We start from the raw sequence: 18,667 nt of genomic DNA on the forward strand, positions 1-18,667 counted from the left end.
CTCATCGGTTCAGGGTGTGACCGCTCAGCCGGAGAAATTCTCCTTTACCCGCGACTCGTCAGTTGCAGCCCAGTCAGACTCGGCAGCTTGCGGGAAGGCACTGCAATATTCGACTTCTGCAATCAATTGCTCACAGGAATTTTCCGATATGCCCCCAAAGACGGCCTCGGCGGTTTCCTCGGCTGCTGTTCGTGCGAGACTCGCAAAAGCAGCTCGTACAGTCAGGGAAGAGTCGGAACGGATTCGGAAAGATGGAGCCGGATCTGACAGTGCTCCTACTTTGACAGGGCGGCATAGGGGAAAAGCCAAGAAACTTTTACTAACGGAATGCTCTCCAAGGCACGAGGCTCTCGCTGTCAGAAGGAAACTGACCCCCCTAGCTCAGCCCTCTCCAGATGGCTCAGTAATTGATTTACTAAGGCGCAAACAAGGTGCCCTCAACAGGAATCAGTCTACCACACCGAACGAGACTGAGCTCTTGAACAACAGTCAGCCCTTTCAGAATTTAACGGCAGTTGAGCTCTCCACTTCACCACCACAACTGACGTTACAAACTGTGAGTACTGGGTCTGGGTCTTTGACAGTGATGAGTGAGACTAATACTGCCAGGAATGAGTCGGGGGTTCTTCTAATTCTACTCAAAATATAGAGCTGAATGAGCAAAATGAACTTGATACTGCAGAGCTCTGTATGTCTTTCTCAGGTGAAAGTGCAAACATATTGGGAGTTGAGCATCTAGATGAGCTAGAGGTTCAAGCTGAGGGTCAAGACTTGACTCATCCGGAGGATATAAATATCTCTATGCCGGAGCAAACACCGATTAACGCCAAGACGAGCTCTGAACTAACTACTGCCAGCTTGCTAAATACAGCCCTAGAACCCTCCTTACCCCCTGCTATCCCTGCTATCCCTGAACTTGAGATACCAGCAACCATAGCGCAGGAAATACGCATAATTGCAGACGGGGATAAAGAACCTTCTGAATTTTATCCATCTTCTGACGAAGCGGGGATAGAGATTGAAACGGATGGCTCCATAGAACTTGAGACTGAATCAGACCCAGAGCTTTCATCCGACTTAGAGGAGGGACAGGACTCAGAGTATATATGCAGTTCCTCTGAAGGCACCAATGAAGATCACTCTAAAACCAATACTGTTCGCACTAAACCAGGGGCAAGTTCCAGACCGCTGCATAGTGGCACTGAGGGGGATTATCCTCCTCCGAAGCTGTCTCTCTCCCCTGCTCATGACTCTTACCACCTTAATCCTAGCGAGTTCTCTTCAGCAGCAGTAGAGACCATTTTGCAAGCTATCGCAGCCCATAGGGAAGAGACTACCCTAGAAAGTAAAAAATCTAGAGCTGCATTACGAAAAGTTCAGGGGGTAGTCAGAAAGCTTACTAAGTCCTGCACTGCATTTGGAGAGAGAGTGACCGAGATCGAGTCAAGGGTGCTCCTCAATGAGAACGAAGTGATGGTTAATACTGAAAAAATTAAGCTACAAGACGCTGAATTAACAGATATGAAATGGAAGCTCGAGGATTTTGAGAATCGACAACGCCGCAGCAATTTACGTATTTTGGGAATTCCAGAAAAAATTGAGGGCGAGAACATCCGCACATTTGTAGTGCAAATGTTTAGAGACTCAATGCCTGAACTAAATGATTGGAACCTAGACTTGGAAATAGAACGTGCACATCGAGTCCCTTTTAAAATACCTGCTAAACCTGGTGTATACCCACGTGCCATCTTAGTTTATTTTGGGAACTTTTTGTTGCGGCAGATAGTCGCAGAGAAAGCCAGACCCGATCGTAAATTGAAGTTCAAAGACTGCTCTTTTTTCACAAGACCTGACTTCTGTCATGCAACTGTAGAGCGGCGATGGCGTCTACGCTCATTGATCAAGCCATTTCAGGATAAAGGAGCTCAAGCCTATTTGAATAATCCTGCTAAATTAAAAGTTGTACGTGCAGGACAGACTTCTTCTTTCACCTCAGAGATTAAAGCCAAAGCTTATTTAGATGAGATTCAGTAATCAGACCATTGAGTTATAATATTAAGGCCTGAATCTCCTTTTTGTTGTTATTCTCTCACGTCACACTAGGCTTGCTCCCTTTGTAGGTGACCCTGTTGGGATATTATATATTCTATAAATTTAGGTTTGTAGCTCAGGTTTTGCTCTGCTCCTCATCACCCAGACTCTGGTAGAGTCTGAATGCCTCTTGTTGTGGGGAGGGGTCGTGGGGGGAGGGTCGGGCAAGGGTGGTAGGGAAGGGGGGGGTGGAGAGGGGGGTTGCATCAAAAACAAAAATAAAAGAACCAGGCCAGATAAAAGGATACACAGCTTGTATGAACTATAATACAATAATTTCTAAGCAGAAGGAGATGCCAATGCACATTATCTATAATCAAATATGCTCAGGTATTATACGTCGGCAAACATACAGCTTTGATAACGGGTAAGCTAACGATTCAAACAATAAATGTAGGGGGGCTACTGACTACTAATAAACGATTGCTTCTGGCTGAATTAGTCCGCTTAAACCCTGTCGATGTTCTATGTCTCCAGGAGACGCATATACCCTTTGAGAAAAGATCCTTGTTGAAATTAAGGGGATACAATTTATTAACAAGCTCAACACAAACTTCAAATATAAGGGGTGTAGCGATTCTGGCAAAAACTCATCTTGGGACAGCAGTTCGGCATATGTCAGACCCGCATGGCAGGTGGGCGGTGGCTAAACTGGCCCTGGGAATTTCAATCTGCACTATCTACGGTTCTAATCAAGATGAACCAGCTGTTTTTGAATTTTTAGAAACAGAGCTTCCAACCTGGCAAGGCCCACTCATCATCTGTGGGGATTTCAACATCTCTCTTAAAGTACAACCTGTTGTAATTCCACTTCAGCAGAAATACACGGGTTGTAAACCTAAGGTTTTCAAAGCACTTGTCAGATTGTCCAATAGTTTAGGTTTAGTCGATTTTTGGAATTACTCAAACAAAGATGACCCTGGGTATACGTATTTCTCGCACCCTCATCAGAAACACGTCAGGATTGATTATTTTTTTGTATCACATGAATTTCTAGCACACTCTTCAATTAGTAAACAGCCAAAGATTATCTCGGACCATAATCCTCTCATCTTTTTAACAAATACACCCGACCCCATCAGTCAACGTAGGTCCTGGACATTTGACTGTAAACTGCTGGCGAATACCCAATATATTTCTCATATAATACACTGGACAACACATTTCTTTGAGGCCAATCGCTTTAGTGCGTCGAGGAATACAGTTTGGGACAGCATGACATGAGATGTATCAGGTCATAGCTCTAAAAACAGACCTTAATCACAATCTTAGTCAGAACGCGGCCCAAACTTACAGAGTACATAGAAAGGATGTTTATGAGAGTGGAGAAAAAGTCGGCAGACAATTAGCACTACGCACACGACAGAAGACCACTTCCAAAAATATCACTTCTATTCATAATAGTGGACAGGTGTATACCCAAACTGAAGATATTGTTAAGCAATTTCAACAATACTACCAGAAATTATATTCTGAGGATGCCGTGTATACCGAAAGGGATTCCGTTACGTACCTACATAACTTACTTAATTCCCCAGATGATGAAAAACGCCTTGACGATGTTTCTCGAAGAGACTTAGAAAAAAAAATTACAATAGAAGAGGTGCTCGCTGCTTTATCAGTAATGTCTTCCGGTAAGGCTGCGGGCCCTGATAAAATTCCAATTGATTTATATAAAATACTAACCCACCAGCTAGGGCCGCTTCTCCATGATTTATTTCTAGGTATTCAATACAACGGGATACCTCCCGAATCCTGGAATGAAGCTAATATTGTTGTTTTCCCAAAGAAAGGTAAACCCCCAGAACTGGTTACCTCCTACCGTCCAATTTCATTAATTAATTCGGACTCCAAATTATACGCTAAGGTGATGGCTGTCAGGCTGAGTAGGGTCATTGAACATCTGGTCTCCCCGTGGCAACATGGTTTCATCCCAGGGAAAGGGACTACCAACCATATTAATAGAGTTATTACTTTGTTTGACTCCATGTCTGCTACGGGTGGCCGGATGTCAATGATCCTGCTGGATGCCGAAAAAGCCTTTGACCGCGTCTCTTGGTCTTTCTAATGGACGGTTATGTCGCGCCTTAATTTCGGCCCCAAATTTATAAAATCAATTAAAACCATGTATCACTCGCCCAAAGCTAAGATTCAGGTACCAGGGTCTGTTTCCAGTTACATCAGTATATCCAGGGGCACTAGACAGGGGTGTCCTTGTTCACCCTTATTATTTGCATTGTATATCAATCCTTTAATTTTAAAACTCTCAGAGACACACTTAATTAAGCCTGTGGTCTGCGGTCAATACCAAACAAAAGTATTAGCTTACGCAGACGACATAGCCATTGTCACTCCTGATCCTTCTGAGGCTTTAATTACTATTGAAAACCTCACTACCGAATATGGTAAATTCTCAGGGTATTCTCTTAATAAGGGGAAACCTTTAATTATATGCACTAACAACATAGTTTGCATCGATCCTAGGGTGGCGAATAATGCTACATATTTGGGAATCGTGATCAGCCCAGATATTAAAAGTATTATTAAAATAAATTTTGACCCTCTCCTAGGTAGAATTAAAAATGATCTTGATCGAGTGAATAGCTTATATCTTACAATTATAGGTAGAGCCAACTTTTTAAAAATGAACGTCCTACCAAGGTTTCTTTATTTGTTCCGGGCTATTCCTTTAGCCATTGATGATAAGATCTTAAAAACACAAAATTCACTTATGTCCAAGTTCATTTGGCAAAACAGTAAGATCAGGAGGTCAGGCCACACAAATTGCTGTCTTTACCTTTAGATAGAGGAGGTTTAGCTATCCCCAACACTACTTTGTATCATTGGGCCGCCTTTATGCAGATCTTTGCTCCTCTGATCAAAACTAAAAGCGTAACTGACTACAGCGTAATTACCTCAATTCCATCTATTTATGAGCTTATTTTGGGGAGCAATGCTGACGGCTTGTTCCTTCGTTACACAGACACCTCTTACTATAGAAACTATCGACAATATACAACTACAACTAATGCCCTTAAAGTCTGGAAAAAGATTCACAAACATATGCATATTAGCAAGATTACCAGATATACACCTTTGTGGCATTCGTCTCTCACCTCTAATATCGGTTTTGATTCTACAGCTAGAAAATGGAAACTCCTGGGTATTTTAACGGTTCAAGACTTCTTGTTTAAAGGTTTTTAAACTTCCTTTTGTGAATTAAAAACAAAATATAATCTGCTCGATGGAGATTTTCTTAAGTATGCTCAACTGATTGCTAAACTTAAAGCTAATATATCAACTGTAGACCTCTCAAATTTTGAACTATTGGAGTTAGTGAATAGATCCAATAGAAGAATCGGCACCCTTTATGATACCCTTATGTGTGAAATCCGGGACGATCTTGAGAAAACAGAAGCAAAATGGGTAGTGAATTTTGAGAATCCCGATGTTGATTTGTATAAATGCATTGAATTATCAAATTGCCTGCTCATGTCTAGCAATCTTTAAGCCCAGCTATATAAAACTGTGTTTAGCTTGTATTATACCCCTGCTAAATTATACACCTGGGGGAAAAGAGAAAATGATCTTTGTCCTAGATGTGCAATGGGACCTGCAGATAGTATCCATATGTTTAGTAGCTGTTGTAAGCTCGATTTAATAAAAAGTATGATTGCAGACTATTGGATGGCAATATTCGGCCACAGATTACCCGAATCTGACTGCTTATATTTAATGGGTCTTGATGGGTCCCTAACGTTTACCAGAAGCGAAAAAAGACTTGTTTTTATTGGTACGGCTATACTAAGAATAATTATATCTGTCTGTTGGAAATACTCTGTCCCCCCTAGCTTCCAAATGTGGCTAGCTCGCCTCCTAGCGGTTTGTAATTATGAGACATCGATTTATGCTACCAGGGGATTGAAGGCTAGGAAATTGGGCGAGGTTATTTGGAGTCCTGTACTACGCTGGTGGGAAGGTATAAAATAAATCCTACTTTAAGTGGTAGTCAGTAATGTTTCTTTTTCTTGTGGATTAATGTCTTTTGATGTAAATATATGATTTACCGTCGAAATTTCTATGCAGGTAGGTACTTAATCAATAATAACTCAAGTCGGAAAGAAAGAACCAGAGTCCGTGGTGTTAGAGTTCTTAGGGGTTTTTATTCCAAAAAAGGAATGGTCAAGACCAGAATATCATGTTCTTCCCACCGCAGGGGTGGAAGAAGGGATAGAGCGCGCTACATTTTATTGACAGTACATAGCTTATATACTTAATTCATGTCATAGAAAACAGTACAGTAGGCGTAACAGCTGAGAGAAGACAAGATAACAGTATACACGTGTTACTAGTACGTAATCAGAAGGCGTGGACTAGGCGTGAACTGGAGGTGTGTGCTAGGAACGTCACAGATAGGTGTCACTAGGGGGTGGCACAAAACAGAAATGTTGCAATGTCAGCAGAAATCGGAAGCTTGGATGCGCGCGCAGCTGCATGACGTGTGATTGACGTGAAACTGGAGGGGTGCAGGAGACTTGACATTTACACTGACGGAAAGAGACAGAAGTCTGGCATGTCAGATCAACTTGTACTTCTATCATATCTGATATCTGATGTTTAGGAACCATATTATCTGGACGGAAAGGTCTCTTGGGCAGAAGCTATTCTATACTGACTGTGAGTGCGTGTTTAAGCGCCTAAGTGTCTGCATGAGAAGCATGGGGCCTTCCATGGGAGCATGGTAACAGAGGCTGTGAATTACTTGCACGGAGACAGGTCGGCCCTTTGGCCCTGTAGCTGAGGGGGATGTTTACTGAAGCTAGTAAGCAGGAATGTATTTTCGAGGAGCGTAACAGATAACTCGAAGGTTATAGTCAGTCTTGGCAGGCAGCAGGCTGAGCTGAGCGCGGTGGGCCGTGCTGGAAGTAAGTCAGAGTTCACGGATACAGAGGCAGCCTGGGCTGAGGCTTTCAGAGTCAGAAGCCAGAAAAGATGGCTCGATGGCAGAAATTCAGGGCCTACTTTGCCAGAGCTGAAAAACGTGTAAAGTACATTACAAAAAGACGTTGGCATAGCATACTTAGGAACGGACTAATTAATCCATTCAAGGTGGGTCTGAAAGAGGACATGTTAACGTTGGACGCAAATGTATTTGCGTCTTCATAGCTGGCACAGGAGGGAAGTTACATGCACTTTAAGCTGGTACATGGAGACGGTGGGGTACGCGCTAGGGAACACAACTTGACCATAAAATTTATATTTCCTCATTCCCTCCTTGTTCCCTACCGACCCTTCATGATATATCGATCCTCATGAATCGATCAGTTTGTTCTTGTAACATCATTTGCTCTTCTTTCTTTCTTTTACGCTTTGAGAGAAAACTGGAATGCTCAATACAAGATGTGGCACACAGTCCACAAATCGCTGGCCCGCACTGCAGGCATAGGCAGCAACTGAATACTAGGACTAGGCCAATGCCTAGGAAGGATAGGATCTTCCATCCCCAAGCGGTTAACGTTGTCCAGAACCAACCGGACCATGTCCAGGTGCCTGGATTCTGATGTATCTGATTTGCAATTTTATGGAGACGTGTAATAGCTTGATATACAGATGGTGCGTTTTGTGGAATGAAAACACAGCAACTTGACCCGATGACCTTACAGGCTCCGCCTCTATCTGCCAAGATGACGTCAATAACAAGACGATTCTGAAGGACAACAACCCGCATGGCGGATTGCTCTTCTGTTAAGTTACCTAGGGCGGAGGCAGTTTCATTCACTACTGCTTCAAGTGTTCTAGTTAATCTGCGTATTAGTTTACTATTTTGAACAGGTCCTAAAAAGAAAAAGAATCCTTTATTAAAATCGGTGTACTGTTCCCATGCCGTTTCTGTGTAGTCGACAAGTGTGATATCTCTTCTGGGTCTATTCTTTACTAGATTTGTATTTCTGTGGTAATCAGGAGGAGCTAGGAAAACAGGTGGCAGAAGGAATGCAATGTAACAGGTACCATCCCAATCTGGAGGTAGGCGTATGTATGCGGTATGACCACAAACAAAATAGGAATGACTGATAGCTTTAAAGGACGATTTTCCATGATCACTGAATTCGACCACAGTAGTGCATTTACTATGACCTAGGTGTACGGAACCTTTCTTCCTGACACATAATTCACCAGTGACGGGTAATACTGACATAGTGGGTATAACAGGTGCGGCTTCGGATTCAACAGTAAGAATCATAAGGCTAATTGTGTAATTACCTAATCCATACACTTCATTTTCTAGATCAGTTCCTATTCTAGTGGGGAGTCCCTCCTTATCAGGGTAACAGACGTCGAGCAGGACCAAGTTCAAGTTTCCCCAAACCCAGCCCCCATCGAAAACAGCAATGTCAGGATCTAAGGAATTAATTATTTTAAACCATGCACCACAGGAGCCATTGTGAGTGAACGGGTACGGAAAGAGGGGCAGAGCTCCCTTGTAATTCTGGTAGGGAGGGAGTCGGCCACATATCCAGCAGTCTGTAGCATTGTTAGTTTGATGGGAATGGTGTAACATACTAATGAACGTGTTGTTGCGCAGCGCAAGTCTGTAGGAGAGTTCATGTGGAGGTAACTCGCTAAAAGTGTGTTCAGCAGAGGCATTGTAAGCACATTGTTCACGCTTGAAAATAGGGTAGTAGATAGGGAGAAGTATACTTGCAACTATTATCAGAAGACTTAGAAAAAACATTATTAACAATGTCACTATACAGTGACTACGCAGTGATTTACAGTATGTACGTTTCTTGTATTCTCTCTCTCTCTCTCTATCTCGATCTAGGGGATACATGTCAGAAACTATTTAACCGATTCACCTAGGGGAGGACTTAAACAATTAAACTGTCTGACTTGCTAGATCGGAGCTTGAGTCTGTATTCCTCTTGGGGAGTTTTTTCTCGTTCGGAAGTTTTAAAGTCACTGGGCTTGTTACAGTCTTTGGAAGGGGTGGATGAGCCTGGGTCGGATTTCAGTTCATTACACAGTTTAACATGGCTCATGTGGACCCACCCCTTCCTGCCCTCAACCTTCACCGCTGTCCTCGTAGTAAGTAGAACTGTCTTCGGCGACTTCCAGCGGGGCTCCAACGGACTTTTCCGGTCGAAGTTTCTTATCAGAATCAGATCCCCTGGACGGACATCATGTGGCTTTACATCAGTGTTGTCAGGGAAAGCTGCGGCAACCTGTGAACGACATGATTGGAGTGCAGACATCAAGGAGGCAAGGTAATCTGTCAACATATTGCAATCAACATCAGTAATTTTCTTCGGAATGGGCGTCCCCCACATATTCGGTGGTCTCCCAAAGACCACTTCGTACGGGGATAGTCCTGATCTCGAATGGGCAACCATCCTCATATAGAACAGTGCCACTGGCAGGGCGACTATCCAGTCGACCCCTTTCTCTTTACATATTTTAGCAAGTCGTGTCTTTAATGTCTGATTATGCCTCTCTACAAGGCCTGCGGCTTCGGGATGTCGGACACAATGGAATTTCCACTGGTATCCTAGCAATAAAGAAACTTCTTTCATTAATTCGGATGAGAATGGCTGACCGTTATCTGAGTACACGACACGAGGCAAGCCGTACCGTGGGAAGAATTCACGAACCAACTGCCTGGCAGTGGTCAGAGCAGTGTAATCTGGGACTGGGTATGCTTCAGTCCAACGGGACAGAGCACAAACAATTACGAGAACATATTTAAAACCTCGACAACGGTCCATCTGGATATAATCCATCTGGAGGACTTCAAAAGGGTGATCGGGAGGATGAAATCCACCTTGCTCTACAGGGACGCTTTTTCCTGGATTGAACTGACAACAGATCATGCAAGTACGCACTTTCTGTTTTGCTGCTGCTCGTAGGTGCTTATTGTTCCAAAGATTTTGTAGACTGTCTAGCATCGCTTTTTCTCCTAGATGTGCTGGACTATGTGCTGTGTTAATCATGACTTGAACCATAGAGTCAGGGAGAAACCATGTAGATTTTCCCTTCGTCACCCAACCTTGTTCTGTTTGAATCCCTCCTAGTTCAATCCATTTCTTTATTTCTTCTGGGGTAGCATGTGCCTGAATATCGATAACATCTAGTGTGGGATCCCTGACTGTCATACAATGTGTCGGTCCTATTGTCTTTGTCATGTCAGTTGTCTGAGTGTGAGTCAATGCTGTATGTTTTGCTGTCTGGTCTGCCAGGTCGTTACCCTGGGAAACAGAATCTGTAACTTTAATATGTGCTTTACACTTCATGACGGATATGCCTGAAGGCAGATGTATTGCTTCTAACAGTGCTTGAATGAGGGGACCATGTTGGATCTTGGCACCGTGAGAGGTCAGGAAACCTCGTTCTTGCCATAACATACCGAAGTCGTGTACAACTCCGAACGCATAACGGGAATCAGTGTATATGTTGACATTTCTGTTCTTGGCTAGAATACAGGCTCGGGTCAGAGCAATAAGCTCTGCCGCTTGAGCGGACAGTGTGTCGATACGATGTGTTTCTTTAACTTCGGTTTCAGTGGTCACTGCATACGCGGCCACTAATTCTCCTGTATTTGTTCGCATACATGAACCATCCACATAAAGTGTCAGGTCTGGATTTGTCAATGGAACAACTGTTAAGTCTCGTCGGGGCTTTGTTACTGCATTAATGATCTCTATGCAATCATGCGGGGCTGGATCTGTCATAATTATAGGTAACAGTGTTGCGGGGTTCAGAATGCTGCAGCGTCTGATCTCTATGTGTGGCTGGAATAGCGTTAATTCGTAACCTGTCAGTCGTGCTATAGTTAAGTGCTGAGTCTGGGTTCTATTTAACAGAACCTCTACAGAATGTGGAACTTGTACTGTTAACTGATGGCCTAAAACAATTGAGTCGCTCTGTCTTATTGCTAACGCTGTTGCTGCTACTGACTTTAAGCACGCAGGGAGTGCCTGGGCTACTGAATCCAATGTACTAGAAAAATAAGCGCAAGGCTTATGTGAGCCTGCTTGATCTTGAGTGAGGACAGATAATGCTGTACCATCACGTTCTGTAACAAAAAGTGTAAACGGTTTGCTGTAACATGGTGTTGCTAAAACTGGTGCTTGACATAATGCTTTCTTTAATTCCTCAAAGGCTTGTGTATGTTCCTGCGTCCAAGGGAGGACAGTCGAAGTTGCTGCCTCCTGCGTCGTTAACTGGATGAGTGGTTTAGCTAGAAATGCATATTGAGGAATCCATTGTCTGCAGTACGAGGTGAGGCCTATAAAGGCTCGCACTTCCTTTTGTGTCTGGGGTCGTGGCATATTTACAATTAACTGAATGCGATCGGGAGTGAGCTGTCTCCCCACTTTGGACAGCAAGTGACCCAAGTACACAACTTGCTGAACACAGAATTGTAACTTCGAAGGGGACACCTTGTGTCCCTTGTCTGCCAGGAAATGTAAAACTGTCAGTGATGCTTGTTCACATTCGGGCTCACTTCGTGCGGTGATCAGCAGATCATCGACGTATTGCAGTAAAGCTGTGTTAACTGGCATTTGAATACAATCTAGTTGTCTTTTCAGGGCTTGACTATAGATGCTGGGGCTTTCTGTGAATCCTTGAGGTGCGCGGGAAAATTTGAAGCTTCGTCCATTTAAACTGAATCCGAAGAGATATTGGCTCTCCGGATCAATAGGTACACTGAAGAAAGCGTTCTTGAGATCAATTACAGTAAAGAACGTTGCTTCTGAATCAATAGCAGTCAATAGGGAAGAGATATCGGGGACCACAGGGTACTGTGGTACAATACATTTGTTTAGTTCTCGAAGATCAATCACCAGCCGATATACTGGCGGTGCATTGGGGTCGGTACGTTTAAGAATTGGAATGATAGGTGAATTACAGATATTGGAGTCAGTCTCTACGACCACTCCTTGTGCTATAAGCTCTTCAATGATTTCCAGTAAAGCCACTACAGCATCGGGTGGTAACTTGTATTGTCTGATTCGTGGTAGTACAACTCCTGTCTTGAGTGTAACACGGTATGGTGTGATATGCATACAACCTACATCAGTTGGGCCTTTTGCCCACAGGTGATCTGGTACATTTCTCAATCTGACATCGAATTCTCGCAACACATAATGACCCTTGAAATCCCGTAGAAAGAGTCTAACTCCCTCCGGGGAACAGCAGATTATAGCTCCTAGAGCCTTCAATGTTTTAATTCCTAACAGATTTTCTGGGCATGAGTTCGTAAGTAACAAGTCTGTAACTCGTGATAATGGACCCACAGCCAAGGGTACTGGTTCCGATACTTCATTTACAATGGGCTGTCCTGAAAAACCAAGGGAAACATTCTGTGAGCCTGAGAGGGGTGCCCCTGGGACTTCATTATGGCTGATTGTGGTGCGGCTTGCCCCTGTGTCAATTAAAAACTTTCTGTCTTTTCCCAATACTTGACTGTGTACATAAGGACCTTCTTGATCTACAGGAATTTCAATAAGAGGCAAGCCAAATTCCCTCTCTAGGCTGTTTCATGTGTATCGTTGATACTCAGGGTAAGCAGATTGGGCATACTGGTACATCTGTTGGGAAACTTGTTGAGTCGTGGCAGTGGGCTGTGGTACTGCTACTGTCTGCGCTGTATGAGATGAAGCAGGCTGTGTGTTCTGCATGGGCGGTACATTCTGTGAAGTCTGTTGCTGAACCTGGTCTTGTCTAGGTGGATGCGGTCTCTCTTTAGTTTTACCTGTCGCTATGTTATGTTTCAGAACTGGACATTCATGTACGTAGTGACCTGGCTGCTTGCAATAATTGCACGTCCCTTTAACGGGACCTGCGACGTGACCTGTCTGGTTCGTACCCTTTCTGTTTCCGTCCGTGTGGACCGACTGTGCTACTAACATTTTCATTTTCGTGTCTTTCATACGTTTCTGTTCTTGATCCTGTTCTTCTCTAATTCTATTCTGATGGTATTGTAACATTTGTAACATCTGGGATGGCGTATTTGCTTGCCATGTACTCTCAACCTTGTATACACGATTTTTGACTGCTAACAGGGAATTCTCAACTAACTTTGATACAAAAAGATGCGGGTACGATTCGCTACTTGGTTTAAGACCACTATTAATAATAAAACATTTCTCGAATCTTGAATAAAAGTCACTAGTATCTTCGTCGGGCTTCTGTTTACATGCTGAGATTGCATCCCAGTCTTCTTTTCTAGTTGCCAATAATCTTGGCAGAACCTGTACTATTAAACCTGGTAATGCTTTAGTTTTGTCCCCAAGGCCTACCCCTGGGACTCGTTTATTCTCTTTGTCTTCTATTTCTGCCCATACAATCTTTTTCTCTCCCACCTCCCATTCCTTTTCCTTTAGTTTCTCGTAGATGCCCGTGGGCAGCAGTACCTTTAACATTTTCATGATATCATCATATGTGTAATCCCCCATCAGTAACATGTCTTTAAGCTCTCTGTGAAAACCTGCAGGGTCTTTATCATGGCTCGGGACTAGTTTCTTCATTTCTAACAGTTCTAACTTAGTCAGTGGCGTGTGTACATATACACGTTTCAAGAGATGATCCTCACCCATAACTGGGTGTACTTCTCGTAAGGGGTTCTGACTTTCAATGCCACTCAGGCATTGCATGTGATACGTTTTCCTTTCTGGGGGCGGAGCAGGAACATATTCAGAGCTTATGAAAGTGTTATATCTATGTCGTTGTTCTAGAATTATTTGTATTAACTTGGTACTTAAACCTCTCCATCTATCCATGAGTAGTGCTTCTAATGTTTCGTGTAAGGGACCGGGATCAGAATGTTGGTTTCTGTATTTCGTGAGGAGGTGCTGAATCATGTATACCCCTGCTAGTTTCTGTTCGTCTGGGGAGAGGTTCAGAAATGTCTGCGCTAATGTATCATCATTATACATATCCGGATTTTCAGCCCATAATATGGCTGACCGGGCTAGTTCTTGTTCATCCATCGAATTGAGTATGTGGTACCCCACTCGGTCTCGGAGTCTTTTATCAGTCTCCTGGTACTGATGTTCCGCAGAATTCGGGTTTGTTAAGGCAGAGAGAAAAACTCTCTTGCTTTCTGGACGGATACCTTTCCTAAGGTAAGTTCCCTTACCTACATATGCTATAGTATCTGTAGTCTTTTCTGGTTCTTCAAGCTCTTCTTCCTCCTCGGAGGAAGCCTTTTCTTTCTCTTTTTGGTGTACCTCTATTACTGCCTTTCTAATTTTCTTGTACATACTGGCTATGCAAGTTCCTCTATCGTGTTTTCCGTCAGCTATATTTTGACCCCACTTGTTTAGTGCATCTAGTTCACTCCGATCTGTCCCAGGCCTGTCTCGTTCTCTTATTAGGCAATTTATGAAAAAACGTAGTATCTGTGCTTGAACGTCAACTTTCTGTCGCTCCATGGCCTCCTGAATACTGTCAGGGTCTTTCCCTGTCTGAACAAACTCATATATTCTATCTAGGCGCTCCCTCATTCCTGCATAGCATAGCAGGAAATCAGTAGCAGATCTTAACCGTAGTGATGCCATCATCATTACATTGTCTTTACCGGGTACTGGATCATATCTGCAAACTGAAAGGTTTTCCTTGAATACATCAAGGCTGGGAGACTTGAACGTAAAAGGACTCCGAAAGTCCCTGAGCTGTAACCTGCGTGTCAATGGCGGGGTGTGTAGACCCCCTTCCGCACCCCCTGAGGCGGAAACTTGGGCATCATCTCTCGGCGGAGTCTGTATCTGAACTTGAACTTGTCTTTTAGTAGGATCAGGTAGAAGTGGTTTCGGTAGATCAATTTTAAGTGCGGGAAGTGGTGGAGGTGGTGGAACAGGAGGTTTCTGTTGTTGTACGGGCGGAATTTGATCTTGGGGCGGGTTACCACCCCCGTCCCTGTCGTTAGGCAGGGCGCGGACAGGCAGATTGGTGTAAGCGGGTGCTACATCCTCTAGATAGGAATTCAGGAATATGTCTTTAGTAGTCTTATGCATTACTTTAGTTGGAACTAATGGTGGCGGTAGGTTTTTCGGTATTTCAGAAATGGCCTCAGGCGAACCCTCAGCCGCGAGATACATACCGTTCACGAGGTTATTTCGTGCGCGGTCTACTTGTTCTGTTTTTACTCAAATCCCCTCGGTAACTAACTCGTTTTCTTGGGCCTTTTCTGATTCTTTAAGTCTGTCTTCTCTACGTAGTGCTTTTTCAGCACGCTTATGCGATTCCTTACGCCAAAACTCTATGGCGTCTTTCTGAGATTGTCTGGCTTTCTTTTTCCATAGTACTTCCTCCACCTTCATGATGCACTCAGCATCCCATGTTCCGTTAACAGGCCATCTGTGTCTTTTGTCTAGGTGCTTAGTATAGTCGGCCCATAACTCTAGAAATAATATGGCATCTATGCCATGCTTGTGGTACATGAAGTTTCCTGGAGTGTCCCTAGGGGGGATAGGAATTGCTTCCTCTAGTATCCCTTTCCTAGTTCCTATCTGCTTTAATTTTTCGAAAAACGGCATCTTGTTTACTTAATACTGAATACTCAATCCTTACTACTTAATACTGAATACAACTAGCTATACAAGAACACAATAATGCACATTTAAGAACGGTCACATTCATACCACGACATTAACCATACGAGAAGACATTTCTGAAACATATATGACTACCCCCTATACTGGATGTACTGCTAAACAGTACAGATACACTGGTAAACAGTGCAGAACTTCAGAATACTAGATATACTGCTAAACAGTACAGATACACTGTCTAAAAACAGTGCAGACCGGACTTGTGTACCCAAACCCGTCTTGATACGTCCCAGCAATGGTACTCACCGGGAAGCACGGAAACAGAAGGCTTCGGAAAACTCGACTGGACTGGACTCGACTCGGCTCGACTTCGGAAAACTTCGGAAAACTTCGGAAAACTGGTGGGCCTCTTGACACCTCGGACCTTGCTTCTTTCGGCTAGGCTCTGGTCGGGATCCTCCGCACTCCTCACCGCCTCGTCTGGGTACTGATCGCAGTCTTCGTCACCTCCGTGGGCCAGAGGGAAATGCAGGAAATCCTGCCGGTACGCGTAGTTTCCTTCTAACTGATGGCAGGGGACAGAGCTTGCAACGCACCAACCGGTGCGTGAGGTGGGGGAGGGGTCCCTATTCGGGCGCCAAAATGATGTAAATATATGATTTACCGTCGAAATTTCTATGCAGGTAGGTACTTAATCAATAATAACTCAAGTCGGAAAGAAAGAACCAGAGTCCGTGGTGTTAGAGTTCTTAGGGGTTTTTATTCCAAAAAAGGAATGGTCAAGACCAGAATATCATGTTTTTCCCACCGCAGGGGTGGAAGAAGGGATAGAGCGCGCTACATTTTATTGACAGTACATAGCTTATATACTTAATTCATGTCATAGAAAACAGTACAGTAGGCGTAACAGCTGAGAGAAGACAAGATAACAGTATACACGTGTTACTAGTACGTAATCAGAAGGCGTGGACTAGGCGTGAACTGGAGGTGTGTGCTAGGAACGTCACAGATAGGTGTCACTAGGGGGTGGCACAAAACAGAAATGTTGCAATGTCAGCAGAAATCGGAAGCTTGGATGCGCGCGCAGCTGCATGACGTGTGATTGACGTGAAACTGGAGGGGTGCAGGAGACTTGACATTTACACTGACGGAAAGAGACAGAAGTCTGGCATGTCAGATCAACTTGTACTTCTATCATATCTGATATCTGATGTTTAGGAACCATATTATCTGGACGGAAAGGTCTCTGGGGCAGAAGCTATTCTATACTGACTGTGAGTGCGTGTTTAAGCGCCTAAGTGTCTGCATGAGAAGCATGGGGCCTTCCATGGGAGCATGGTAACAGAGGCTGTGAATTACTTGCACGGAGACAGGTCGGCCCTTTGGCCCTGTAGCTGAGGGGGATGTTTACTGAAGCTAGTAAGCAGGAATGTATTTTCGAGGAGCGTAACAGATAACTCGAAGGCTATAGTCAGTCTTGGCAGGCAGCAGGCTGAGCTGAGCGCGGTGGGCCGTGCTGGAAGTAAGTCAGAGTTCACGGATACAGAGGCAGCCTGGGCTGAGGCTTTCAGAGTCAGAAGCCAGAAAAGATGGCTCGATGGCAGAAATTCAGGGCCTACTTTGCCAGAGCTGAAAAACGTGTAAAGTACATTACAAAAAGACGTTGGCATAGCATACTTAGGAACGGACTAATTAATCCATTCAAGGTGGGTCTGAAAGAGGACATGTTAACGTTGGACGCAAATGTATTTGCGTCTTCATAGCTGGCACAGGAGGGAAGTTACATGCACTTTAAGCTGGTACATGGAGACGGTGGGGTACGCGCTAGGGAACACAACTTGACCATAAAATTTATATTTCCTCACTTTTTATGTTCTGTCATACTGCTATTGGCTTTCCCTGCTTATGTCATTTTGTGTGTTGGTGGAATCACACCAACAGATCTTTTTTGTTGATTTGTTGTTGATTTTTTTGAAATGATGTGTATCCAATGTACTGTTCTGGTTCAATAAAAAAAAATATTTGATTAAATTCTCTCACACATAAGGTCATGTAGATATTGTCAACAAATGCCTGCCATAGTAGTTGCGTATTGTTGACTTCGTTGGTATGCCACTGGTCTGAGCATAACACCATTTAGACTAGCTCCGTTATTGAACACCGTCGAGTAATAGGCAAGTGTTCAAATGCGCTAGTGCACCTTTCACGCAACCGTTTTGGAATGATTAGCAAACGTCTGTCATCGTAATTGCATATATTTTGATTAAATGCAGCTGGTCTGAGCATGCCCGTTTCAATTGTATGCCACTGGTCTGAATAAATCACTGTTTACCCTATTAGCCCCGGGCCGTTATTGAACAACCTCTCGTAGTAGGGGGTATAGCCCTGGTCTATTGTTAAACTGCCACAAGTGGTAAGCGATCTCCACCAGAAGCTTGCACAACACTCTGTGCGCTGGCTTTTCTAAAGAACGCTCTTACCGTTTACAACACGCGAAAATCATCTTACCTATCCGTCGGTACACCGGTTGTCCCTCTGGGCTGTATCATGGGGAGGTATCGACACGGTGTACCGGCGGTGACTAAATCATTTCCGGCTTCAGCGTTGGGCGTGCATGTGACGTCATCATGGCGTACCATGTCACGATGCTTGGGAAATATAGTTCCCCCATCTCGAGCTGCGCTTGCTCATCAGCTCAAATATCAAGCAAACTTACAACTAATTAATTTATTAAGCTTAGTGTCTTGTCCGTATTGGCCAGGGTAATTGTAATCACAGATTTATCAAGCTCAAACAATAATTGTGAGACAAAGAAGTCGGCGCATTATTATGCCAATATCAGTCATGGTTCTAAGTGGTATTCAAATTAGCGGGTAAGTAAAAGATATTAACGCAAACTATAAAGCTGCTTGACAGAGCTTTAACCCCGCTTGAGAGCAAGTTGCTCATACTTAAGTGTGGCACCACAAGTGCTTACACATAGAACCCCACCTAGATCTATTACAGGAACAATGGTCATACTA

Source organism: Lissotriton vulgaris, chromosome 9, assembly GCF_964263255.1.
Source record: "Lissotriton vulgaris chromosome 9, aLisVul1.2, whole genome shotgun sequence".
Taxonomy (NCBI): Eukaryota; Metazoa; Chordata; class Amphibia; order Caudata; family Salamandridae; genus Lissotriton; species Lissotriton vulgaris.